At 42.1% G+C, this 26,213-nt stretch overlaps 1 long non-coding RNA gene across 2 annotated transcripts; it reads left to right on the top strand.

Moving 5' to 3' along the window:
* Positions 1-13,711: 13,711 nt before the first annotated feature.
* On the top strand, positions 13,712-24,820 carry LOC147030489 (uncharacterized). 2 transcript variants are annotated; one of them, XR_015056391.1, is made up of 4 exons: positions 13,712-14,448; positions 14,557-14,655; positions 18,819-18,923; positions 24,618-24,820. It is a non-coding gene; the product is annotated as an uncharacterized LOC147030489 (long non-coding RNA). The 2 variants fall into 2 exon arrangements; XR_015056390.1 differs by having other exon boundaries at positions 13,712-14,655.
* The last annotated feature ends 1,393 nt before the right edge of the window (positions 24,821-26,213 follow it).

Genomic DNA, 26,213 nt, shown 5'->3' with positions numbered 1-26,213 from the left:
TTAATCCCGTTTTACATCAGTGGGGAAATCTAACCTGAACACACACTTATCGACATAACTGACCTCTGGGGAACCTGAATGGTGATCTGTGAATTTCCACAACCGTAACTATATATATATATATATATATATATATATATATATATATATATATATATATATATATATATATATATATATATATATATATATATATATATATATATATATATATATATATATATATATATATATATATATATATATATATATACATATAGTAATCACTCAAAGCTCTTACTTTTGGAGTGTTCCTTTCACAGTTGACACTTTCACTTCTATCAATACTAATAAAAGTCAATGTGTGTCAGTGTGTGTGTCTCCTCCATAATTCCAAAACCATGAAACCTCGTAGCCTGAAACTGTGCATGCATACTAAGAAAACTCAAAGGAAGTGCAAGAGTGAAAATTGGGTGTTTGGGTTAATTTAAACACCCCTTTTGAAGATAATTAGTGTCCTTTTTAAATTATATCCTTCATCAGGTGATCCTTGGCCACCTCGCTCTCTGGGGTTTTCAGGTGTTTCCGGGGTAACCTCGCTGGGGTCTTCAGGTGTATCCTGGGTAACCTTGCTGGGGTCTTCAGGTGTTTCCTGGGTAACCTTGCTGGGGTCTGAAGCCGCCATGTTTTTTGGCCTGCTTAACCATGCCTTGACTTGGAACAGCCTGCAACGATTTCTTAACGATAAAGTTGTTGTTTTCACTTTCCTCATTCATATTATCTCAAAAATGTCTGTTCATCATCGCTACGAATTGTTGTATACAGTACATCACTTTTGTTATACTGTTATGTTTGTGGGGTATATGGAGGAATTTCATGGGAAAGATAGGAGTGGATAGAGTTGCTTGGTCTGTGGATGTGTAAGAGACATCTCAATGTAAATTAAGTTGGGAAACTGTGAGCTTTAGTGTTTGGTGTCACTGCATGGAGGGGGGGGTGGCCCTGTGTTAATTAGGCCGGGGTTCAGGATTATTTCTCCCAGTATGTAATTGCCCCCCATGATAATCTCCATAATCTCCAAGAATCTCGGCTGTAAGTCTCAAAGAGAAACTTCTCGGCTATCCGTCCATGTGGGAACAAATCTCCTGGATCCGATAACTGTTGATCAGGAGTGGGATATTAAACCCCCTGACTCCCTCAAGAGTGCAGGATTCGAACCCTGATCAATATTTTACATCGAGGACACGAAATTGTTGATCAGGACAACTGGTGTCATATCGTGAGATTCGAACCCTGATCAACATCTGGTGATCAAGGGTGGGATTTTTTAATTCATCGGGACCACTACATTTGGTCCCAGAGCGAGCTAAGGTTAAAAAATAAAAATAATAATTGGGAATCTAAATTTTTTAATGACCACCTATCTACCATCGATGGAGAGGGGGTTGTAGTAAATTATCTACAAATTGTATCATCAATTGGTGTCGAGAGAAAAGAACGCTTGGAAATTTGAGGGAATTTTCTTCTTTTTTTCTGAGGATATCGAACACGCATGGGAAATGGCGGATGTCCACAAGATGGTGTTTCATTGGGATGGTAGTGGGGATGAAGGAAGCGAGCCGAAGGTGGAGTTGGCTGAGAAGGATAAGATAGTTTTCCCCATCCCGACCGTGAGACCACCCCCCACAATAGTGGGAAATGGGACGCGTGGCTCTCCATTCACGTTACAACAAAGGGATGAAAAAATGAGGAGACAAAATGAATACAGGAATTTAATGATGGAACGAATGAATAGTGAATTGAAGAGACAAATTGATTAATTGAAGGAACAAATGAATGAACAAAGGAATGAAATGAGTGAAAAAATGAACAAAAGACATAATTGGAAAGAAAATGATGAGACAAAGGGAATACAGGAATGAAATTATGGAAATAATGAATCGGCAATTGAAGAGACAAATTAACATAATGACAGACAATGTTTTTGAATGAAGGAAATGGCAAACAAAATTGTTGAACAGAGGAATAACATGAAGGAAATGTAAAACAAAATCAATGACCAACAGAAGAAAATATAGGAAATGAATGAATAATTGAAAAACGAAATTAATGAACAAAGGAATGAAATGAGTAAACATAGGATTGAAATCAAGGAAACAAGCGGTGCCAGGCACAACAAATCCCGTCCATTTAAGGCATAAAGTTATTTTGGGGATCAAATTTAAATTTGATACATCCTTAACCTGAATGTTGATTATAAGGAATATTTTAGTCTTAATTTGAAGTCGATTAAACCATTTTTGACAAAGTTATGAGTGAAAAACGATTTTGATCTTTTTGTGACCTTGACCTTGCCCTTTGAACTAATTGGACCCAAAAGTCCAAGGTTCATTGCCCATCTGTGGATAAAATTTGATAGTGTTTGCTAAAGCCGTTTTGCAGTAAAGTTGGTAACAGACAGACAGACAAACAAACAAACCGGACGATTACAATATCCCACTCCCTCCTTCCGGGGGGGGGGGGGGATAATGAATGGATGCTTGGAAGGCAAAATTGAAGGGAAAATAGAAAGCATCACTGAGCAAATGAATGAGTTTAAGAAGGGAATAACACAGGAACTGGGGGCACAAATTGATGGAATCGTGGAAAGAATGAAACTCCAAATGGAGGGCAGACAGCGAAAATTCAAGACGGAATTGGAGACTCAATTTTTAAAAAGGGAGAAAGCAATGGCTTCAGAATTTGATAAACAACGGAAAAAAATTATAGGAAAAATCGAGGAGGGTTGGATCCGGGCAGTCAGAATGGGAGAAAAGTTGGAAGGAGAAATTAAGTCAAAAAATCAAAGAACTGACGAAGTAAATGAGGACCTGCATGGCTATCATGCCCGTGTGGATGCCCGAATGCTATAGCAGGAATTGTGATTTTGTCAGCGCCAGGGTGGTGGTTTGGCTGAAAAGGTGCAAGAGTTGGAAACTCGTGTAACAGAACAAGAGTGGTTGTTAACTGATAAAGGCTTGTGGAAGCCACAACTGAATGGAGAAAGGGTGGATGAGATGTTACAAGAGTGGCTGAATGCTTGGGACAATACCATCAAGGGAGAGGTGATAGAACCAAAAGTTTCTGTTGTTCTCAAAGGTGACGATGTTTCTGTTGAGACCATGCTCGGGCTGACTTCCCTACTGTAGCATAAACGATCCCTTCCCTATCGACTCGTAGGTTTATAAGCGTTAACATCGTAGTGATCACAATACGCCATCCAACAGTCACTCGTGAGATATTTCAACCTCTATCACAACGATAAAATGAGGTTGATTTATTTATTTTAAAATGTTATAAAACTAGATGAGCATTTTCCAAGGATTCTCAATTGAAGGGCTGTGTGAATCTACACACATTTTATTTTATTTTCTGTGCAGCAACTTGTGTTTGGCTTGATGTCTGGAGACAGCAAGGACAGTTAGGGGCAGAATTTTCTGTTTCTCAACGATTTACTGCTCAAACTTAGCAAACTAGTTCAAAACTTATGTTTTGACTCTTGTGATTTATCTTGTTTGCATTAAATTTCGATTGATTCTTTACAATGTAAATTAAGCAACAAATCTTTTTAATTATTTATAGGATGAAACATTCAATCTCATTTACTTGACCACAGCTTGACTTATTTTCAAAGTTTTTGTTTATAAATTGCTACAGCATCCTTGGGAAATTACCTACGATCATTAGCGTATCCATTAGCGGTGACTACTATTCAGAAAAACTGGCGGGTCCTTCCCGCAACACATCCCCAGTTATTCATTTCATTGAGTGCCACCGCCTACAGTCATGTATGCCATTTGAATTCTCTTTCATTAAGAACAAATTTATTAATTGGTGTTTCCTTCAAATATTTGATGAACTTTTACATTTTTTGGGGACTTTTACAGTGGAAGTATGTGGATGGCCCTTTCCAAAATCCGATATCCACCTCTGCTTGGACACTATTTGTGGAATAGTTGACCCTCTGTCCCATATCTCACTTGATGCAGTGTCTAATGTTCAGTTGTTTTCCTCTTTAGTTGCATTTCATTGTCTCCAATTACCAACTCATTCACCATTCATCAATAGGGGAAATTCATAAATAGGGGAAATGAGTCATTCACATTCTCTTCTTTGCACGTAAGTTGACGCTTTTTTTCTGTACTCAGATCTACAAATTCCATACTGCAATGGAGGTTATAATTGCAGCGATCTGTGGGAAGCATGGGCAGTACAAGGCTTTGTGGACATTTGATAAATCCGTTGTAATTAGTCACCTATATTTAAAAAAAAAATTTTGATCAAATCAAATTGCATCAACACAAAAGCAATGAGGATAGCCCGCGCCCGCAAAGAGAAAAGTGGGGTTAAGCGTTCGGTCGCGTATGTAGTATGCGAGTTCGTACGTACGTTTCTGCATTTTGCTATTCCCTTTTCTCTGCAACCGCTTGTCAGATTGAGACGAAATTTTCACCATAGGTGTGGCTACTCATGTAGAATGTTTTAATGATAATTGTGATGGCATAGGTCACGTACGTGGTCTGGTCGTCAGATTGGATTTACCCTCAAACCTCTAAAAACCTTCTTCTCCAGAACCTCCTGGACAGATTGAGGGGAAACTTCACAAACACGTTTCCCAAGTCTTGGGGATATCGGTGTGTTCACAAATATAATTGATGGATCTTATGGTTTGGCAGCCATATTGGATAGAGAGAAAATATTTTTAAATAGTCTCTATCTTGAACTGCTGCGTCAATCGATGTGAAACTTCAAAATTATAATCTTGTAGTGGTGGGGAATATGTTTGAAATTTCCACCTGATTGGACGCATGTCTGGCAGCGAGAATTATTTAATTTTTATTTTTTAAATAAGGCTCACTTGGCTGTGTCTGGATTGCGTTGAGGGTAGTCGCAGCTATTGAAAACTGGGTCCGATCCAGGTTCCTCCTGATGACTCCAATGCAGTACCTATTTTATTTGGTCTTTCATTTGATTTGAATTTAAATTTTTTTTAATCCCATTCTGAATTCATTTGAATATAGAGGATGTAATTGGTCAGGTGACCAATCAAAGCGGTGTGTCTTGGTACCCGGTCATCACTGCCAGCAGTTATAAAGTGGCAGTTCTCGTGTTGAGAGCGTACATCGAAAACCGTTCAACAGAGGAAATTGAAACTTTACCACATTTTGTAAGACCATATTATGATATTGCTTATATTACTTGGATAACGCACATCCCCTCAAATCTTTCACAGTGAATTAAAGAAAGCGTAATGCCTAGAAACAATGTCACTTCCTCACGTTAGAAATTATAATCATTGCAATCGCTTCGACCTTGATTGTGCTCGGCTGGTGAACAAAAGAAGTACAATTTGGCGTTGTAACCGTCTCCTGATTTATACTTTAGCGATCTATTCTGGTGCCTTTATCAGCCTTGGTAGTAATGAAGACACTTAAGAACGAGAATAAAAGCTACTTTGTAAATGCTTATGAATGTACTCTACAGTAAACTTTCCAAAGCATAATTTGTACACATTATCCTCAGAAGTGCATACAGGTCCTTCTCAAGGCTGCGTGGGGTACGTACCATATGACGTTACCACAAATCTGAAGCTGCCGAGTTTTCCACCACAGCAATTTGGCTGTGAATAATTTGAATGCATCTTCCGGAGTCTTGGTTGGGCCTTTCAAGCTGCTCGACTGTGCTGGAGTAAAGGGCACGACGAGGCCTAGAGGGATCAACAATGAAGATTAACTACTGCACTGGATTAACCACTCGAATATCTGCACACAGATACCATCTGGAGTGCTTCACAACCACGTTTGCATGCTGGGTATGGCTCCAGAGAGAATCGAACACTTTTTTTTTTTCTTTTCGTTTTTTCATTCCAAGGTTCAAGATGAAGGTTGGAAGGCGGCTCCGTGAGTAATTGTTAATTTGCTATATTTGGCCCATCATAAAAAATTAATCAGCTTTTGCTTCCTCCTGAGTTGCGTTGAGGCAGCATGATGGACCTTAATTAAGAAGTGGGGGGTTTTCACTGTGAGGGTCATTGATGGGATTGCACTGCCAAAATCTGTTGTAACATTTGTAGTTGTACATACTCATGCATCCATAATTAAGTCCACTCTATTTTTTTGGCAGATGAATTGGCTGGCAGCTGGTGGTGTCATTTCTGGAGGCATAGCCATATGCTTCGGGCTGGCAGGATGGCCAAGACTGCAGGTATGCACACAAACCTCTGAGCTGTCTAACCTTGGTTAAAATCTCGCCCCAGCTTTAAACTGTTGTCCTGGTGTCTCGCAGGCTGTGTGAGGCATCAATTTGTGTGCCATCTCACAGATGGACATTCAACTAGGTGTCCCGAGTGCCAGCAACGGTTGGTGGATGTTAAAAGAGTAGGCAAGTGTCCTTCATGAAGATAAGGGAAGTTTTCACCAGCACCTTGGCCAAATTGTAAGTTCCTGCCCTAACTTACAGAGAGTATTGCATCAACAGCACAGCTGCACCTCAACTAATGATACTACCTCACAGTCTTGTGCTGCATACAAAATAAGAAGATATGCTGCGCACTCATTCCAAGAGATTGTGAACTTGATGCTTGTTCATTCTTCCTGCATTTCGGTCTGATACTACAGCCATTCGATCTACTACTTTATAAAATCCAGTGTTTGCTTTGCTTAAGATATTTAAACAAGGGTATCTTTCCCTTGAGGGCAAGGACAGGACTATTTGGCAGGTCGGGGGTATTACACAACTATAAATTTCCTTCTGCAACCGAGGGAGCTTGAAAATCAAAACCGTCTGAAATGTCAAAGGTCACATCAGTCTGCAAGATATGAGTAGCTAATCAATTGCAGGGTGCTAAGATTTCAGGAGTTGCTCTCATACAGCCGATGCCAATAACCATTGGGCTGACAGGTCACGATGCGGGGCTTCCTGTGAACATAGGAGGCTTGGGGAATGTTTTGACACTGACCTGACCACTCGTTCTCGGCAGAGATCGTAAATGCGTTTCAATCCAGATACGCTGAATCCTATGGGATTGAGGGCTTCAAGAGCTTTTGAGGGAGATTTTTCTACAATGCATTTATCTCTGCAATGCTCAGCAGCAATCCTGCTTACCGGTGAAAATCTGGAAAAAAAAGAACCGGGCCATTAGACCATTGTTGAACATCTCAGGCGGCACTATGTTGGATGCTCAGACATCTGAGAAAGACAAATGGCTTGAAGTAATCTGAAAATGGATGCAATTACAATGTTATGATGCATTATGCAAGATTTAGAAGGTCATTTATTGTGTGATGCAGTCACCAAGGTGTATTGCTTTGAAGGACGAACCTCCTGTGACGTGTGTTCACGGATTGTTTTGAAAGAACGCATCACATGAAATGTGAGCAAGCGCGTGAGCCGGGAAGATAATACGAAAATGGGAAATTCCTTTGGCTTGAATTATTCAGACAATTTGTCTTGCAGGTTATTAACTGCTTTGCCTCAAATAAGAAAGCTTCTACAGGCAATTTTACAACAGATACCGATTCTGTCACTCAAACTAACAAATCTCAAGGTAACATCTTTCGCATACTACCTTGAGGTGTCGTTCTTTTTTCTTATAATGGTCGGATTCAAAAATAAAACATCCAAGGATGGCTTTTTCACCCTCTTATCAACTCGGAGCGAAGGTGACCAGTGGAAAGCTTTTGTTTCGACTGAAAAACTGTATCGCATTGAATGGAAGATGATAACGCAAGCTCAGGATTATAATATGCAAATTAACAAGTTATTCGGATTCATTTATGGAGACGTTTGTCTGTTGCTGAGGAGGAAAAAACATATTGTTATTAGTTGGGTAGCTCCTCCACAAACTTCGACTCTGTATCGAAAAAGACCTTCTGCTTTATTTATTTTTTTTGAATACGGTTTCTCCCAACTACAACTGTGATTCGAAAGTATAGGCGTCTATGTCTATTTGGTGTTAAAAGCATGATGGGATGTGTCTTGTAACATATTGAGATATGTCTCGGAAAGGGATGTGTCTCGATGGGATACGTCTTGGAAAGGAATGCAGCTTGTATTCATGTTAGCAACATCCAGCAACATGAATACAAGCTGGATAACGTTGGATATTTGTTTCCTTCACCAAGCAAAGATGGATGGAGGTTATGTTTTCACCCTTGAGTGTTTGGTTGTTTGTTACTTGTGAAATCGAAGATTCGCAAGTATATTGGTTGCTCTTCTTGACTTAATGGTTAGGGTGGTGGGCTTGGGATCCTAGGATCCTGAGTTCAAATCCCCCTTGGATGTTGAATTAAAACCAGGTGGGGTTGATTCTGCCTGTCATCCTTCCAAGGTCGGCAAAATGAATGCCAGCTTGCTTGTATCCTGTATCGGAGTGGCGCCTTGTCCAGGATTGTGCCCAAGAGCCAAGGAGACTGCTTCGGCAGCACCAATGCTCTGCACAGAGTATGGTCCCAACGGATGGATGGAGGGGAGAAAATGTGAGGGAGAGAGGAGGGAGGGGAAGGAAAGAGGAGGGAAGGGAGAGAGGAGGGAGGGAATAGAGAGAGGATGGAGGAGAGGTGCAGCACCAATGCACTGCAGAGTCTGGACCCAATGGATGGATGGATTGGTTGGTCTGGTTTGTGATTCTGTCTGTCTGTCTGAATGTGAATCGCGTGCAGGTCACAATTTTAAACCAATCTTTACAAAACTTTGGAAAATGGTAGAGTTGCTCATAAGCAAGAAGCCTATTGACTTTGAGGTTAAAAGGTCAACATACATCAAAGGTCAACAACTTTGTCGAATTTCTAAAATCCTCAATTTTCATCCGATTGATTTGAAATTTGAAGAAGGTTTGCAAATCGGATCACAGAATTCAACCAGCAATTATTTTTGAGGTCAACATTGGCCAAAAGGTCAACATAGGCCAATGGTCAACAACTTTGGTCAGAGTTTCTAAAATCCTCAATTTTTATCTGATTGACTTGAAATTTGAAGAGGATTTGCATATCAGATCACTCAATTCAACAAGCAGTTCTTTTTATGGTCAAATTTGTTTTAGGGGATTTCACATGTATATCCTGCTCTGCATGATGTCTTTCGAGTTTATTTGTCTGTTTGTGTGCAGGATATCTCAAAACGTTGTAGATGGACTCGGATGAAATTTGGTGGAGAACATTGGTGTGTGACGACGACGAACTGATTGGATTTTGGTGAAGACCCAGACCTGGCAACTCGAATTTTTGAAGTGATTCTTCACCATTAAGAGATAGAGCCAAAAACGATATATAGCACGATATCTAAAAAAAGTTGTGGACGGATTTGGACAGGAGTTGGTGGACTGTTTGAATGTGTGACAAGGAAGAATTGCTTCGATTTTGGTGAAGATTTCAATCCGAATCCGGCTCCGAGAATTTTTAAGTGCTTCTTCACTATCGAGTGATAGTGCTAAAATGGATATTTCACACAATATCTCAAAAGGTTATAGACGGATTTAGCCGAAACTTGGTGAATGAGTTGGTTAGTTGACAAGTTGACAGGTAGAAGACTTCCGGTTCCGGTTTTGGAGCAGCGAGAGGTCTCCTTCGGGGCTCCCTGCTGACGTTCTCAAAGCTAAGTTTCCGGTTGTTATTTGTCCCATTTTAACTGTTTAATTTTCTCACCGACATGTTACTGTGTGTTGCTAGTTCGGTTTTGTTTCAAAAATCGTGCTATTTTGTGAGTATTTTTGTCGACGTTCTTACCTGTGCTTGAGGCCTAGGCCTAGGCTTGAGGCCTACCAGTTCCACTCGGTGTTCGATCGTTTTTTTTTGTTTGTTTGTTTTTTCTCCCCATTACCTTCAATTTCTATCCGCCCCATTACCTTCAATTTTGATCCTCCCCACTTTCCAAACATCCCCCATTCTCCCAACTAATCTTTCTTATCTCAAAAAAATAAAAAAATACCCTACAACAACAACAACACGCTCACCTTCTCCCGATTCTGCTTCTTCTTCTTCCTCTTAACTTCTTCCTCGTCTTCTTCCTTGAATTTTTTTTTTACACTTCCATGACCTAATCTGTTGAACTCTCTCATACATTAATATTAACAACAAAAAAATATATATTTATATATATATATATATATATATATATATATATATATATATATATATATATATATATATATATATATATATATATATATATATACCCAACAAGAACACGCTCACCTTCTCCCGATTCTGCTTCTTCTTCTTCCTCTTAACTTCCTCCTCGTCTTCTTCCTCAATTTTTTTTTTTTTTTACACTTCCATGACCTAATCTGTTGAACTCTCTCATACATTATTTTTAACAACGAAAACGATCTTATAATGCTTCATCTTCCTCTCTCACACATGTGGTACTCTTTACTGTTTCACAATGCACTACTCTTCTGCTATTTTAACAGACTGCTCTCATTTCGACCTCTCCTTCATTCCTTGCCTAAAAAATCCAACTATTACAGCGCTTCTTCTCTCCATTCTCTGAATTCACCTTCATTGCATCCATCAAGAATTGTGTTAAATCGCATCTCTGACCTAAAACTTTTAAAAACCACAGTTTGCCATGGATGCTCGCTTTCCATCAACCATTCTTTTTTTCCAACTTCAGTGCCAACTCACCCCTCACCCCTCACTCTCACTCTCAAAGCAACCATCCCACTCTTCTCCCTCCAAGCCTCCCTCTCACCTCTCTCAAAAATCCCCCCTCACCTTTCTCCCACCTTTCATCCCCCTCACTCTTCCTTCTCAAAGTTGCCCCCCTCTCATCCACCAACCTGCCTCCCTCCACTGCCCTCTCACCTCCATCTCTTCACTCCACCTCCTCAAATCCTCAACTGCCTTCTTCCTTGTCTCTTGTCCCCCCTCTCCCCCAGCACCACAGAGCCTTTTCTCCTCCTCATTCGGCCCCCTCCCCTCGCTATTCTGCAATACCCCACACTCCTTCAGCAACCCTCCTTACCTGCCCCCCTCATCCCTTGTCCTACCCTCCCCCTCCCCCTCCACCTCCTGCACCCAAAGCCTCCTCCCCTTCCTCTTCATTAAAAGTGTGGACCTCAAATATCCGGGGCCTTCGCTCAAACCTTTCAGAGCTTTCCATACAGGTTGCCACTGACAAACCAGACATTATCTGCCGAACAGAAACTTTCCTCTCCCAAGACGTGTCTGACTCCCAAGTATCTCTCCCTGGTGGAGGTGTTGCTCTCTTCATCAAAGACTCTATTCCTCACTCTCCATGCACTGCTCTCACTCCCGCACACCCCCAGGAATACCTCTGGCTTCGGCTTCTCCTCCACTCCCACCTCATGTTTATATGTGTACTGTACCGTCCACCGAACAGTGATGACTCCATCTACACCTCACTATCCGAAAACATGGACCATCTTCTATCTTCTCATCCAAACTCTCTCTTCCTCTTATGTGGTGACTTCAATTGTCATCACGCCAGTTGGCTAGGTGTGGGTACCTCTCTCACCTGCCATGGCACCTCAGCAAAAGCTTTCTGCGACTCATTGGGACTGACTCAATCGGTCAACTTCCCGACCTGGATCTCAACCAATGGTACTCCATCTCTTCTGGATCTGATTTTGACAAATTTCCCTGACAATAGCTGCTGCTCTTCCTTCGCTCCAATTGGTTCTTCTGACCACGTCCTTGTCAAAGTGGACATCTCTCTGGCTGTTATCAGAGAACCACCTCACCGCTGTCGAGTCTGGCATTTCACTCAAGCCGACTGGCAGGGTCTCCGAGCAGCCCTCAAACTTGCAGACTGGTCTCCTATCGCTACTTTCTCAAACATCAACTTATCCTGGGAATTCTTTCAAAGAAACTTGCTCTCCCTCATGCACAGATTTATCCCCTCTCGTGTTCAGTTGTCTTACCCTTCCTCCCGCCCTTGGTTTACTGAAGCTTGTGGCGAGGCAGTTGTCCTGAAACAACTTGCCTTTGCCTCATGGAAAGCAAACCAAACTGAGGGCAATCTCAGTTCTTTCCACAAAGCTCGGAACAAGTGTGTATCTACCCTCAGGAGAGCCAGAAAACAACATCTTTCTCATCTCAAGTCTGAACTCTCAAACCTCTCTCCCTCCTCAAAATCCTGGTGGCATTTAATCAAATCTGTTTCTGGTGTATGTTCCCCCTCCATCCCCTCCCTTACCTCAAATGGCCGCACTGCTGATTCCACACGTTATAAAGCTGAATGTCTAAACTCGGTGTTTGCAGCTAAATCTTGTGTCCTAAACCCATCATTATCTCTACCCACTTTACCCAGTCGCACCCAACTGTCCCTGGACTCTGTATCCTTTTATCCTGACAAGGTGGAGAGCTTGCTTTCAAACCTCGAGTCAGATTCTACAACCGGTCCAGACGGCATCAGCCCACGTGTCCTCAAAGCCTGCTCTTCTGCTCTTGCTCACCCTCTCTCTGTTCTATTCACCCTCTCATTTGCCCAAGGTCATCTGCCATCTGCTTGGAAATATGCTAACATCACTGCCCTGCATAAAAAAGGTGCAAAAACAGATCCCTATAACTACAGACCAATCGGCCTTCTCCCAATCATCAGCAAGGTGATGGAATCCATCATCGCTTCAGACATCAAATCCTTCCTCTTCTCCAATGGCTTGATTTCCAATCATCAATTTGATTTCAGACCAGGTCACTCTACCCTGGATATGCTGCTTCTGCTCTCCCATCAATGGATGGAGGTCCTCAATGCCAGACAGGAAATCCGAGCCGTATCCCTGGACATATCACGTGCTTTTGACACAGTCTGGCACCCTGCCCTACTCACCAAACTCTCTTCCCATGGTATTCAAGGCCATCTCCACTCATGGCTCGCAGACTTCCTCTCCTGTCGCAGTCAACGTGTGGCCCTAAATGGAGTTCTTTCATCCCCTCTTCCTGTGCAGACTGGAGTTCCTCAAGGTAGCATTCTGGGCCCTGTTCTTTTTCTGCTTTTCATCAATGATCTCTCGGACACTCTGGAAAATCCTCTATTTCTCTTTGCCGACGACTCCACCCTCGCCGTACTATCTGTCATCCCTCAGACCGGCAAGCAGCAGCTTCTTCGCTCACTGCAGATCTGGATAAAATCACAAACTGGTCCAACACGTGGAACATGTCTTTCAATCCAGACAAATCTCACACTCTCACTATGTCTCTTCGAAAGGACCGTTTACAAAACCCCCCCATCCACTTTCTCAACAATCCTCTGGAAGAAGTCTTTTCTTTCAAGCGTCTGGGTCTCACTATCTGCCATGACCTTTCCTGGGAAAGTCACATTTCCAACCTCGCCTCAAAAGCCAGTCGCCGACTGGGAATCCTCCGTCGTGCTAAGTCCTTCCTCGGCCCTCTTGAGCTCCTGACCACTTACAAAGCTTTTGTCCGTAGCCTGATGGAGTACTGCTCTCCGCTCTGGGCTGGTGCTCCTGCCTCCCACCTTTCTCGGCTTCACACTGTCGAAACCAGGGCATTTAAGATCATCGGCATCTCCCGCAATGAAGCTGAGTCTTTGGGCCTCTCACTCAATCATCGCAGGTTGGTCGGTGGTCTTTCTGTCTTCTACCGACTCCTCTCCAGCCTTGTCCCCCCTGCTCTCTCTGCGATTTGTCCCCACCACATTTCCACAGGGCACTCAAGGTCCGCCAACAACCCCCTTCTGGTAAAACTACCAAAATCACGAATCACTGCTCATCTTCACTCTTTCATTCCTCTTTTTTCCCGCCTTTGGAATAAACTTCCTCACTCTATTCTTTCCCATTCTTCCCTCCAGGCTTTCAAAACAGCTGTTCACCACCACCTCTTATCTTCCCCCATCCAAATCCTCGATCTTTTCTACCCCCGATAATCCACCCAAGCCCACTTCCTTCATTTCTCCTACTTTCCTTCCTGAAAGTCCCTGAAATGTCCATCTTCTCTTCGTCATGTTCCCCGTCCCATCCCATCCCTCTCCCTTCCACAGTTCACCTAATGTGTCTGTTCCCCACTGTTTTGTCCCTTCCACTCCCGCCCCTCTTGTCTCATGCCTCCTTGCTGTGAGTTGTGTGTTCGCTCTCATACGAGCCTCGACCAAGGTATACAAAAAAAAAAAAAAAGCCGATTCGATTTTGGTTCAGATCTGGATCCGGATCTGGCCTATCAGTGGAATACAAAACGTAAACTATTCAGCTGTGTTGATTTGCATTATGTGTGAATGCCTTAATTTAAGATAGCACACAAAAGGTTAAACGACAGTTTCAAATCACATAAACTGTGGCAATTTGCCCATTTTGACTGTTTAACCAGCTTGATGATTATGATGATGATGATGATGATGATGATGATGATGATGATGATTGATGGAGTCCTTACCTTTTCCAGTGAGTTAATGCTCGGGAAGGAATGCACTTTCTGGTTTACCGTTGCCTTCCCAGGAATTTGGAATTTCCTCAAGGTACCTGCACACAATGGCCTACTCTGCGAAAGACACCTTTTGATATTTAACCTCCATCAGATGCATACTCTGGAAGATGGGACCATGGCTTAACTTCTCATCTGACAGGTAGCAGACTCAATGATGCAACACACTGCTGCTGAAGCACCTGCAGGTTGACAGTTCATAGTTGGATTTGGAATTAATGTCTGATGAACGAGCTGAAAGGTAAGATGCTATCTCTGAACTATCCTAGCCTTATTCAGTGAAATAAATAAACTTTGCTGAGAGCACCAGACAAGTCAGATGGTGCAAGATAATAAGTTAATTGTTCTGTACCCTCTTCCCGAACATCCCCTCCCACTCCCACCCCCACCCTCTTTACCTCCTACTCCTTCACAATCTCATTTCTCTATTAACCGTTGAAAGAACTAGCTTATCAAATGTATCAGTTATCGATTGAATAATCTGACCAGCTGGTTTGAAAGGAGTGATTACCCATATTTTTACACAAATAAATAACTTGTGAATCCTCATATTGTCTCTCATACAAGTGACAATTTCCACAACATGGTTACTTAAAGCATGAGTCACATTTGCTCTACGGCGAGGATACGGCGGCCGTACCCTCCTGAATTGACAGAAACGTGCGGCGGCCGCAGAGTTTCTGAGGTGGCCTCAGGGTGGCCCTACGCCGTATGGCTATCTTTTACAGGCCGTAGGGGCCTCCGTGGAATTAAAGCGCGGAGTTATAACTTTTTTTCATTTATAGGTTGGCCGTAGCAATTCGACAAGCCGTAGCCATGACGTAGATGTGTTCCACGTCGACTGTACGTAGGGCATACGGTGGGCTTGCATTATTCGTGCGTTTTCCGTAGGCTCTTATCAATGAAAAATGAATTTTGCCAACCCCCAAAAAATTACGGCGGCCGCACTATTTCCACGTTCGCCTTAGGGCCCCCCTGCGGGCACCTTGCGTCTGCCTTGGAAATTCTATGGCCGCCGCAGGGACGACCTAAGGTCACCATGCGACATCAAATCAAAGACCGTACGGCACCCCCACGTTTTCTGTCTCCACAATTTCTAAATACCACGTGCGGCTAACCGAAAAATAAAAACATATGTGACTGCTACATTGTGTGACTGTGGAAATACTGCGGCCGCCCTATAATTGCTCGTGGCCGTAGATTTTTTAGACCCTACGGCTGCCGAGCCAAATGTGACCGAAGCATTAGGCATTGCACACACCTGAATGTATCCTTTTCAAGATTACAAAATCAAAAACAGAAAACACTCATTCACTGGGTGAGGCCTTGCCAATATCACGCACCTTGGGATTTGCTTTGAATTCTAACCACGCAGATGGGAATTTTCTGAGCCATTAAAGACCTCTGTAAACGCTTCAAGGGCATGGCATGAGCATGCCAATAGACAACTTTCGAAATGACATATGTCTGCGAACAAGGCCTTTTGTGCATGCACTGTATGTGCGTTTTCAATGACTTGGCTCTGCTAGCTCGGGCCCTTTTAACCTGCCATTGCTAACATGAAATGTGTCATTCAAATGGGCTTTTTAATACAAGTTTCAGCATTTAGATGAAAGAGTGGAAATTGCGAAATGGTTCACCACAAGTGTTCTGATCCTAGATGCAAATCGGAGTCACGGAAATATTGGAAACACAAGAAATATCTGTGGATGAACGACGTTGAGTTCCTACCATTTCCTGTTAATTGAATTAGCATGTAGCAGCTGTGGTTATTTTCCCAGCAGATGCAAAAAATCTCATATAATTTCTCATGTTGCCCTTGAACCAAACAAAAAATATATTGTTACGTAGAAGAGGGGCGGGGGGGGGGAGGATCCATAGCTCGACTGTGCTCAGCGTAGTATGGTCTGTGTGTTTCGATTAGGTTAGATTGCTATGTAACAGGGATCTGTGAGAGTAAGACATTTGTTACACGTCACGGAGTATGTAATTTATATACAGGGTGGAGATTAATGATGTATGTGTAAAAACCTCTTGGAGGTGGGGCTAGGTGAGGACTTCCCATCGCAGAGGCACATGTGTCGTGTGTGAAAGGCCAATTACGATTTAACTGGCCAGTGTGTGCCAGCCATGCTGGTGCATTGGGCTGTCGAGCCTGAAAGAAAAGATGCACTGATATTTTTTATTGGGGCACCACCATCGGTGGGACCCGAGAGAAAGACTCCGCACAGGAGGAAGAATAGAAGGGAGTTCTGACCGGGGAGGCCACGTGAGAGGACATTGAGAGGACACGAGGGAATCCACAAGTGTGCACATGAGTGAAGACTGGAGAGTCCACCAAGAGAAACTGGTGTGCAAGGAAGATGGAGACCTCACTTGGAGGATGAGCCTCGTGTGGGTTCAACCTAAGCTGGAGATCCCTGGGCCTGTGTTATGGAGGGCCTAGAGGTAAAAGGACAAAGGGGACCACATGGCCAAGTGGAAGGCCTACTCATCATTGGCCCTGCTTATGGCTGTTTTTGTCTTCATCTCGGTACCATCACTACTGGTTCTCGTCATGCACATGGTCTTTAAAGCAGACACCATTGTATCACGTTCTGCGTTCACCCTGAGCATTGTAAAGAAAAGGGAAGTCCCTGCATTATTGGTGTATTGTGAGAGTGATATCCGTGGTGCATCATGGGTATAGTATTTGAGCTTTTATTTCTCCACTGCATATATGTTTGCATATCCTATTCTCCCTTTTTGTGTCTTTGTGACTCGTTTGGTTTGTTCTGTTATGACAGCATCTTGTCGACCCTTTTCCCTGTGCTTTTCATTATAAAAATTAATCTTTTAAAAGGTTATAGTGTGTTTCAACCATCTGGTGACTGTGTTGGTTTGCAGTCGTTTCGGCTCATTTGGACGACCTTGGAGAATGGCAAAATTGAACGCAGTGCCTTAAAAGACCACTTGGACCATCTCTCGGGAAGAAAGGTCCCGGCTCTGAGTAATTCCGTATTAATGGATACTTGGACGCTTCAATATTTATAATGATCCTCACAGTCCATGCAACTCACACCCAAACCTCACCCCCCACCCCCAACCTCCAAAATATGTTTCACTGTAAATATCAGCATTGTAAACTTACCCTTTGCATTCACAAACCACAAATATGACCATACATTGGTGTTAAGAAGCAACCAAATCAGATACAGTGTCTTGCTCTGGTAAGTCTACCTGAATGTTGGTAATTACAGCATCATTTTTCCAACTGAAGACGTCCATTAAATAAATCACCAAGCCAGCCACGGTGACAAGAGGTAATCTCGTGCAGTTCAAAGTCCACTCACTGGCAATGATGGTCGAAGGTTTGGGTATAACACGCCTGTTTACGAACCTCCGGGCCTTGCATCACATCATCCGGGGTTTGTAGTATGAGGAGCTGCAAGCCACCAGCTGTGTGCTCAGAAAGTTCTCCAACTCTTTCTTGTGCGGAGGCACCCCTTTCTAGAAGGTATGTTTCCAAGTATTTTTGGCTTTTTTATAAGCTTTGTGAGCCATTTAGGCAAAAATCCATATCTGGCACACACTATATACTTCATGGTGCCCCCGAACACCGCCGTTTCCTGGAGTTGCTGTGTATGCATTTCCTGGGGTTACACCAAGCATTCTGGGGAGGATTACATCATTTTGAAAGTCATGTATTATCCCAGGCATGAAGTGCAAGAGGGGTTAAAGCCAATCAATTCACTCTGTCTGTCTATGTACATCAATCTCTGATCGATGAACTACTTGATTTCAATTAAATTTTATACTTTGAACACTGTATAACACGAATCAGAACATGAATCTGCAGTTTAGCAATACTTTGGCTCTGAATTTGGCAAATTGTATGGAATCTCGTCCTGAGTGTGCCATCATACAAAGGAGTAAGGTAATTGCTTCAGTCTGTCTGCCTGTCTGACATTCATTCAAAATTGAAAATCATCCCAAATAGAAAACTTACTGTTTTAGGGACAGCATAAAGGACACAAATAACAAGCACAAATAACTAATTTATCGTATTAACTAAGGCGATGTAAAAGACGGTCCGTCAATGGTGGTTAACTTACAAAATTAGTTGTTTTTTTTCCACAGCCTTTTAAAACCTTTATTTTATTTCCATTGATTTACATACTTAAACACTTTAGAACACAAATCCTCTTGTTGGCACTTCCAAGAACCTCCAGTTTCACAGTACTTCTTATGCCATCTTGTGACCCTTATTATGCCATCTTGTAACCAATCAAATGTGCCGCTCGTGCTCTCCGCTTTGGGGAATATTGAGATTCAGACAAAATGATGGCTCATTAGAAATATAGATTGTGCACGGAAACGCAAAGCAAGAGTTGATAACACGATTCCCATTTCCTTTTTCTCAAGACTGTGCGGGGTAAGGTGTTCCATGAACTCTCTCGTTCCCCATCGTGAGATGCAGCAATTGCGCAAGAAGCAACAGAAGATAATGTGGCAAGGTGTTTTGTCATGGTGAGCAACTTGTTATAAAGTGGTTGCAATGGACTAGATCTCACCATACATTTACATGAATAATTATTCATGGAACATTCCAGTATTAAACACTGTGAGCTGCAGGATAACATTTTTGAAAACTTAACAGCTTGTTTTTAGCTATTATATATTCTCACTCAGTTACACTCTTACACTCAAACTTTGACAAAGAACAGCTCAAATTTCATTGCATTTTTTAAAGGTTTCATTTGGACTTCCTTGCTGTTATAGCCGTGTTATAGTCTATCAAGCATAATTCGAGGCATATTTCAATGTTATACAAAGGACAAATGATGAAGTCCTTTTTTTTGTTGATGGCTGTAACATTGCAGCTTTTACAACTGAAGTGAACACAAAGGCAAATATCAAAAAATGAGAAATGCTACAATTGATCATTATCAATTTTTATTTATTTATTTTTTGCTTTATCCAGTTCTGCAGACAGGTTAGTGGCTTCTCAGTTTTCACCACCTTACTTATGGTCTTGCTCTCCCTTGCTTTTTGAGTTTTTCACTCATCCTCAGAAAGTCCAGGATGCACACACTCTTCCAGTACCCCCTTCTACTTGTTATTAGCCGCCATTGGGATTTGGGCTCGATTTTTCATGTCCATACGTGCGTGTGTGCGTCTGCAATCGTATCTCGGACATGTATGAAACAATTTTATTCATACTTGGCACAAAGACAACAAATGAGGGCAAACATATGCACATCATTTTGTTTCACAATGCAATCAAAGATGGCCGACTGGCAGACATTTTAGTTGTAAAAAAAAAAAAACCCCGGTGTCGAACACGTCCTCAACCATTTCTCGGACATGTATGGTCCGATTTTGTTCAAACTTGGCACAAGCACAGCAGATGATGGTATATATGTGCAGCTCACTTTATTTTGTTATCTCTTCAAAGATGGCTGACTGGTAGACTGACAGCCATTTTAGTTGTACATATATACTATGTATATATATATATATATATATATATATATATATATATATGTATATATATATATATGTACATATATATATGTATATATATGTATATATATATATATGTACATACATATATATATATATATATATATATATATATATATATATATATATATATATATGTACATATATATATATATATATATATATATATGCATACATATATATATATATATATATATATGTACATATATATATATATATATATATATATGTACATATATATATATATATGTATATATGTGTATATATATATATATGTATATGTATATATATATATATATGTATATATATATATACACATATATTTATATACATATATATATATATATATATATATATATATATATATATATATATGGGCTATCCCTTTAACTGCATCCAGCATAATTACTAAAAGAGTAGGGGCTGTGACATTTTATGTCTTTCTTACTTGTTCATTCTAAATATAAGCTTATCCTTCAGGTCCACTCCTTCATCCCCCTTTTTTCCTGCCTGTAGAATGACTACCCTACACGAGTCCATCCAATCCCAGTCTTCCCTATAGGGCTTAAAGGTAGCGTTACACCATCATGTCATTGTCATCTTCCATCTCTATCTGTGATCTTCTTTGACCAATTAATCCTTCCCACAGCCACCGTTGTAGTACTTCTCATGTACGCAGGCTTTACTATATGTCTTGTTGTCTGTTCGTCCATCCAACTGCTTGTTCTGTATCCACTTGCGTTCCACCACCCTTCATATGTTACATCCCCACCCTCTGTCATCTTTTTCTTCCACAGACCAAAATCTTAAATACAAAAAATGTGAAGATTTGCATCTGAGTTTTCGATAATGGGCCAAACTGGTCAAACACTTACTTTGGAATATGTCTTTCAATCATGACAAATCTCACACACTCAGTCTTTCTCTCCAAAAGGCATGTCTGGCAAACCCTCCCCAAATCATGATATTTTATACCCTGTTAACCCCTCCCCCTTCCGAGCCCACCCCTCTCCAAATTTATAGTTTTTCTTTCCTGAGAATTTGCTTCTGTATCCATCTTGTCCAACCCGTTCATCCTCCTCTACCCCTCACTCCTCCCCACAACCTTTTTTTGTTATTGTATACCTTGTCGAGGCTCGTATGAGAGCTAACACACAACGTACAGCAAGGAGGCATGAGACAAGAGGGGCGGGAGTGGGAAGGACAAAACAGTGGGGAACAGAGACATTTGGAGATCTGTGGAAGGGAGAGGGATGGGATGGGGAACATGGGGAATAGAAGGTGGACATTACAGGGACTTTCAGGAAGGAAAGCAGGGAATTTGAAGGAGGTGGGCTTGGGTGGATTATCGGGGGTAGAAAAGATCGCCATCTCCTTCTCTTATGGCTTTATGCCATCCGCCATCGCCATCTCCATCTCCTTTATTTTTTCTTTCAACCCTGCTGATGTTGTCCCCCCCCCCCCCTCATTCTACTGTTCATTTTATTATGTTGCATCCTGCTCCATCCTGAGTTCTTGCTCTTCTACGAGACTTGACTTTGTATACAGGAAAAAAAGGGGAAAATCAAAATGGGCAAGAAACTAGAAGCGCATGTCTATTAAGAAGAGAACACACGGGTCTTCCTGTCTTTTTCCAGTCGAGTTGAATTCTCAATGACCTTTAATACTGGGTTATCACAGTTTCTTTCGGCCTCATGCAATGAATTGATATATCAAGGACGTTATTTCCATGACAGGGCTGTGGGAGGTTGATGGAGCCTTGGGCAGACTAGATTAGAGGATAACCTCTAAGTCCCAGGCACAATGGGCCATGAAATGGGCTTTGTCTTTCATGCAATGTCCACTTTATCCATGGCAAATCCTTAGTGACATGTTCTGATGAATCCACTGCTTTGATCAGATGCCATGTTAAGTTAAGAAAATAAAGTCTGCCAGGCCATTATTGGCATAATCCCAGGCTCTTCTTTCTCGTATATGTGATTGCTGTTTCCATTAATTTGACACACTAATCACTGAATCACACTTTCGGTGTGTTCCAGTCACCATTTTCAACACAACCCATAGAGACAAGCCGATTGCCCATCATCGATCGAGCTGACAATCGATGCCTTAACACCCTGACTGCCATTTTCAGATTTTAACATCAGCAGTGTCTAAAAATTTTTGAAAACACACCTGTGATCCCCGTATCTGTTTTGACTCACTGGACCATTCAACCCAACCTCAGTAGCCATTTGCCAATCTCGAGGACCATTCGTCGAGATAATTCCCGGATGGCCTCGTGTAGCAAAGGAGAAGTAGGAATAGGTTATAATGCAGCAACAGAGAAGCATTTGAGAAAGCCTTCTCTCAAATACAGCTGCATGTGAAATACAAAGCAAGTTGCATATTCCAATTATATGCGGTGAAAGTGTTTTTTTTTCTTTTGTTGTAAAAGTCATTGAAACCTGAAGTGAACATTCAAAAAATAAAACCCATGCCTGGGTTTCCATTCGATCTTTTAATGCAGTTTTTTTATTTTACTTCACTATTATATCTACGCATAACATATTGCATGCCTATTGTTCTGCATCGTATTGTTTGGTTTGAGTTGAGCGAACGAGCTGGTAAAAAGCGCAGTCCTCAGCCACTCTTGGGCTTGCGCAGTGAGCTGTTGTAGTGAATTCCATTTTCCATCAAGGTGGTGCAAGGGGCACTCCTCCACAAAGTGGTCTGTCTGTATCTCACCACAGTCATATGTTGCAGTGTCGGCCAGGTTCTCGGAGTGTGTGCACGCGTCAAAGCGCACAACACCCTTCCAGAAGCAGTTCAGGCAGCACCACTCCTTGCGCGGAGAGCCGCGGCAAGTTAGGGTGATAGAGATTGGCAGAATTTGTTGCCATGTACCAACAGGCTGTTTATTTTTCCACTCATTGAGGAGCCACTGTCTGGCCTGCCTGTTGTTTGACTGGATGTAGGGTTGAGCCATTCTGATGAAGGGCCTGTGGATTCTGTGATGCAGAGGGTGTGTGGGTTTCTCTGTGAATTTCCATTAAGAAAGCCATTTTTGGACAATTTTAAGAATAAAAAAAGAGCATAGATTACAGAAGAGGAATTTTGTCCGATAAAGTGGTCATTCAATGAAGTGAGACGAACATCATTTGGTGGGATCCTAGTACAAAAAACCCCGATGCATTTCTCATTAGAATCTTATCAGATCCGAAGAAAATGCTTAGTTTCTTTTTTCTTTCGACCATTTTTTGTAAGTTATGACGTTATGACATTATACGTTATGACGGGGGAAAAAGAAAGAGCCACTGGGATAAGGCACTCTGCTCCACTGAACGAAATATTGCATTCAGCTCAATGCTGCATGAAGATCGTTGCATGGTGTTGCTTGAACAAAGATGAGTGGCTCCATTGTCCCAGCCCAACCCCTCCTCCCAAAGACAAAACCCAGCAGGTTGTTTCTGTTGTGCCTTTGTGTGGAGCATTCAGTCCAGCATCAGTAATACCCATGGAAAATCGATTTTGTCACACTGCATAACTGTGTGCAAAAGTAACCAAAACTCCACAGGTCCCTTCATCATGCAAGGCTTGCAACTTTGGAGTCAGGCCTGAGTCTTTGACTAATTAATAAATACGTGAAGTGTAAGATTAAACATAAATCTAAATGTATACAAACACAACGAAATCAAAACGACTGCAGACTATCGAGGTTAAGAAATCCATTTATACATATCTATCTCTATTCTATCTATCAATAGTGTGTGTGTGTGTGTGTGTGTGTGTGTGTGTGTGTGTGTGTGTGTGTGTGTGTGTGTGTGTGTGTGTGTGTGTGTGTGTGTGTGTGTGTGTGTGTGTGTGTGTGTGTGTGTGTGTGTGTGTGTGTCCTCCATAACTCCAAAACCATGAAACCTAACAACCTGAAACTTTGCATGCTTACGAAGGGAATTCCAAGGGAATGTATGAGTGAAAATTGGGAGTTTGGGTTAATTAAAACACCCTTTTTGAAGATAATTAACGGCCTTATTTAATTATATCCTTCTATCAGGTGCATCCGTGGTCACCTCGCTGAGGTCTCAATTCACCAATGTTTTTTGGGGGGGCCAACTCAACCATGCCTTGACTTAAAACAGGTCGTAACAGTTTTTTTTAAATGAAACAAAAAATTTCTTTCACTTTCCTCACTCATCTTATCAAATGCCTGATCATCATATCGACGGATTGCTGCACACATTGCAATGCTTATAAATGTCTGCCGACACTAGCATTTGCGGCTTTATTTCATTTCCACACATGCCATAACCTCTAGAATCTCTTAATCTGAGCCAAATTTCAAAATTTAATTTGCAAAATTAACCTCAGCAGCAGTTCCGACTGCTAGGAAAAAAAGTGTTAATTTGTTCAATTCGGACATTGTTTGACATTCTGGGAATTTCGAGGTGTTTAATATGACCGATCGCTAATCGCTATTTGCTTGCCAAGCCTACCATTTCTTATCACCTGTTTCATTGGAGTGCTTGCTTGAGTGCTTAAGCCATTTGGTGAGTGCTTTACAAGCTGCTTGGATGTTCATTTGCAAGCCATGGCGATACACGGCAAAAGTACTCTGGACTGTCACTTTGCACTGTCACTCTGCACTGCCCCTCTGATAAACACAATCAAAAATTGATCAATCAACCACCTGCCTGTGATGCACTCTGCGGTGTCTTGCAGTGCCAAGCTTGCCGTTCCTTATCAATGGATGGATGGAGGGAAGGATGGATGGATGGACCAAACTGGTGTTTGTGAGCCATGGCGAGAAAGTAGACGGCAGTGTCAATGACTTTTTATCACAGCTGTTGTGGTTTTTGAAAATATATTGATAAATTGACGTTCAAGACAAAGTTAGGTGATAATGTAAATGAAGTACATATATAAACGTGTGTTCCATTGTCTTTGTTAAATCTGGCAAAAGTTTGAAATTCGGAGCTTTGCACTTTGGAGCTGTAATGCTGAGCACTGCCCTGAGATGCTCTGAGACGCACCACATGGTGGAGTACTTTAGTGGTTATTATGGGAGAGTTGTTTCCAAAACCAAAGCTCATTGCAGATAATATAGTGAATGTAATGGCAGATGAAGGAACAGCAGGTGGAAACTCATTCATTCATCATTCATTCCTAACACCTCGTGTTCACTGTGATATGGGAGTATCGTGTGTTCATGAACAACTGTGAAACTTGCTGTGAATCCACTTTCCATCCATCCCTTCCCTCCATATCTTTGTTTGTCCTACTCCCCTACCCCTCCTTCCTCTCTCTCTCTCCTCCCTCTCTCACCCACTTTCCAACTTTCATGAAGTGATAAACAATGGGTGGTTGTGTTGAGTTTCCATGGGTGGTTGTGTTGTGATTTGGAGGTGGTTATACTGTGCTGTGCTGTGGTGTTTGGGTTGTGTTTTGAGCCGGGAGTGTCAGGGAGTGTGTGGATTCGGCAGATGGGCACTTTTTTGGTGGTCGGAGCTGCTGCTGGGTACGATTCCATGGTTTGAATTTTGGGATTCGAGATATTTTTGGGCTTATCGCATTTTGGTTATAAAACGTGTTGAAATGAATAAAGGCATGAAACACTGGTGACTGGGAATTTATAAACATTGCAGCTCGAGTGTGATAGGCTCTGGGTCTCTTGGCCTGAGCCAATTTCAGAGTTTTGACTGTGGGTTTGGGGTTGGTGGTGCGTCCGATTGCTCGAAGGGTGTTTGTTTTTCCAGTTCTCACATCATTTGGCACTCTGGGCAGGGTGTGCCCCCCTCAGAGAGATCCAGTTTCACAGCAGGTAAATGATGGCAGCTACAGTTCAAGTCAGATACCTCAAGGGAAGCCCATGTTCTAATCTCTTTAAAAATGGTACGTGCTGTTTCAAAGTAAAAGGTGGTTTTGCTATCTTGTTTGAACGTGCTGTTTTAACATACCCCATTTCGTTCAATCCTGTACTAATGCCGGCATATTAGATCACCCCCCTCCCAAATACAAGTCAAACCCCCCCTCCCCCACCCCTCTTTCAAGTCCCACAACCAAACGCAAGTCCAGAACACCCCCTTCCCCTCCCCACTTCACCCTCTTTGATTCCCCATCTTCTTCGCTCCCAACCCCGACTCTTGCCTCCTACTTCCCGGAGTGAATAGTGATGTGTGGTGAAGCATCAACTCTCCCCCCTCCTCATTCCTCCTTCTGTCCCTCCTCTCTCTCCCCCCTCTTTACCCCTTCTCCCCATTCACTCTCCTCTCTCTCGCTCTCTCTCTCTCTCCTCCCCTACCCCTTCCCTTCCTTAAT

This window comes from Eptatretus burgeri, chromosome 3 (assembly GCF_056783735.1).
Source record: "Eptatretus burgeri isolate ZD-2024b chromosome 3, Ebu_testis_v1, whole genome shotgun sequence".
Classification (NCBI taxonomy): domain Eukaryota; kingdom Metazoa; phylum Chordata; class Myxini; order Myxiniformes; family Myxinidae; genus Eptatretus; species Eptatretus burgeri.
Note: the sequence above shows the minus strand (reverse complement) of the source record. Positions and strands in the feature narration are given on the sequence as shown.